General features: G+C 56.5%; 1 pseudogene; it reads left to right on the top strand.

Moving 5' to 3' along the window:
- The first annotated feature begins 895 nt into the window (after positions 1-895).
- On the top strand, positions 896-2,387 carry LOC114211345 (aspartyl aminopeptidase pseudogene; annotated as a pseudogene).
- The last annotated feature ends 285 nt before the right edge of the window (positions 2,388-2,672 follow it).

Genomic DNA, 2,672 nt, shown 5'->3' with positions numbered 1-2,672 from the left:
GACTCCTTGTGCTTCTTTCCATTTGTGCCCCAAGGTCTTCTCCAAAACCTAGGAGCTTGCTTGGCTTGCCCACAGCAGTAGCCAAAGTGTGTGTGTCAGAGGAGAGAATACCCTGGGAAACTCTCAACCAGTGAGAAGTAGGATCAATGTTGTGCCTTCAGTCCTTCGGGAGCACAGTGTGGAAAGCATCCTGACTCCTCCTCGGAAGGATCCCGCAGAGCAGAGGCTGCCTGGCCTGCAGCACTGGTCCTGTGGGGGCTGCCTCACATGGATGCTCCTGCATCCCTGTCTCCCTCTCCCTGGTCCCTCCCTCCTGCTTCCTGGGATCACCTCCCACATAAATCATCCTCACCCACTCCATGTCTCAAGCTTTGTTTTGGGGATAATCTGAGACAGACATATCCCGTGTAAGGTGGCCAGTGGACACTCAGGTGGGGCTTTTCCTAAGACAAATGTAAATCTGACTCCAGGACCCTAGAGAGAGGCTGGGGGTTGAGATACAGTGTTAGGAGTCATCTGCATGTGCAAGGTGATTGAAATTAGGGAAGCGAATGCAATTGTCCAGGAAGGAAATGTGTGTGTGGGGGTGTGGTGCAGAAAAAGGAAAGATAACATGCCTTGGGGAATTCTCCATTGGCAAGGGGTAAGGATGGAAGGAAGTGGAAAGCCAGCATGGAAATGGAAAGTATATGCACCTGGCCCCTGGAAAGTCTTTAAAAAATACCAACCAGCGGGCTTAGGGGGCGGGCCGAGCACGGGGGTTAGGGCTAGCGGACGCGGGCCCACGCGTGGGGCCATGCAGGTGGGTGTCCACGGCCCACCCAGCTCTAACACCAATCCCAGACCCGGCTCGGAGCTGGCTCAGGCCTAAGCTCAACAACGCGCTGAGGTGGCCATGACCGGTAGGGCCCGCAAAGAGGCGGTGCGGGCCGCGGCCCAGGAACTCCTCAAGCTCGTGAACCGGAGCCCCTCTCCTTTCCACGCCGTGGTGGAGTGCCGCGGCCGCCTCCTCCAGGCTGGCTTCCATGAACTCAAAGAGACGGAGAGCTGGGATATCAAGCCGGAGAGCAAGTACTTCCTGACCAGGAACTCCTCCACGATCATCGCTTTTGCTGTGGGAGGCCAGTATGTTCCTGGCAATGGTTTCAGCCTCTTTGGGGCCCACACGGACAGCCCCTGCCTCCGGGTGAAAGGACGGTCCCGCCGCAGCCAGGTGGGTTTCCAGCAGGTTGGCGTGGAGACCTATGGTGGTGGGATTTGGAGCACCTGGTTTGACCGGGACCTGACCTTGGCTGGACGCGTCATTGTCAAGGGCCCTACCTCAGGCCGGCTGGAAGAGTGGCTGGTGCACGTGGACCGGCCGATTCTCCGCATCCCCCACCTGGCCATCCATCTGCAGTGCAGTGTCAACAAGAACTTTGGGCCCAACATGGAGATGCGCTTAGTCCCCATTCTTGCCACAGCAGTCCAGGAGGAGCTGGAGAAGGGGACCCCTGAGCCTGGGCCTGTCAATGCTGCAGATGACCGGCGCCACTCGGTCCTCATGTCCCTTCTCTGCACCCATCTGGGACTGAGCCCTGAGGATATCTTGGAGATGGAGCTTTGCCTTGCTGACACGCAGCCTGAGGTCCTGGGTGGTGCCTACGAGGAGTTCATCTTTTCCCCTCGGCTGGATAATCTGCACAGCTGCTTCTGTGCCCTGCAGGCTTTGATCGACTCCTGTGCGGCCCCTGCCTCTTTGGCCGCGGAGCCCCACGTGCGCATGATCGCTCTCTATGACAACGAAGAGGTGGGCTCCGAGAGGGCCCAGGGGGCACAGTCATTGCTGACAGAGCTGGTGCTGTGCCGAATCTCAGCCTCACTCCAGCACCTGACAGCCTTCGAGGAAGCCATCCCCAAGTCCTACATGATCAACACAGACATGGCCCACGCCGTGCACCCCAACTACCTGGACAAGCTTGAGGAGAACCACCGGCCCCCCCCACAAGGGCCCTGTGATCAAGGTGAACAGCAAGCAACGCTATGCCTCGAATGCAGTTTCAGAGGCCCTGATCCGAGAGGTGGCCAATAAGGTCGGGGTGACCCTGCAGGATCTCATGGTCCAGAATGACTCTCCCTGTGGAACCACCATTGGACCTATCTTGGCTTCTCGGCTGGGGCTGCGGGTTCTAGATTTAGGCAGCCCCCAACTGGCCATGCACTCCATCCGGGTGACCGCCTGCACCTCAGGAGTACTCCAGACCCTCACCCTCTTCAAGGGCTTCTTTGAGCTGTTCCCTTCTCTGAGCCATAACCTCTTAGTGGATTGAGGCCTCTTGGAAAGACTTCTCTTGCACTTGAGAAGTGGTCAGCTGAGCTGAAGCTGGATTATTAAAGTGGATTTCTCACTCAGAAAAAAAAAATGCCAACATTTCACTAGAGAGTCACTGATGTAGACTCTTCAGGGATGGGGGCTTCTCTTCCAGTTAGACTGATGATGGGGAAAAGAGGGAACAGAGATCATTTGATAGCCTGAGGCAACAAGGTAGGGAGGAGGTGTCTTTAAGTACAGAAGAGATGTAGAGGGGATGTATCCCAGGTAAAGGGAATTAAGCCAATGGGAAGGAAGACAGTAAAGATGCAAGAGAAAGGGAATAATGTATGGAGAGGGACTCAGGGGAGGTGAAGGGATC

This window comes from Eumetopias jubatus, unplaced genomic scaffold (assembly GCF_037043125.1).
Source record: "Eumetopias jubatus isolate StellerSeaLion01/CBP00866 unplaced genomic scaffold, mEumJub1_p1.0 scaffold_13, whole genome shotgun sequence".
NCBI lineage: Eukaryota > Metazoa > Chordata > Mammalia > Carnivora > Otariidae > Eumetopias > Eumetopias jubatus.
Note: the sequence above shows the minus strand (reverse complement) of the source record. Positions and strands in the feature narration are given on the sequence as shown.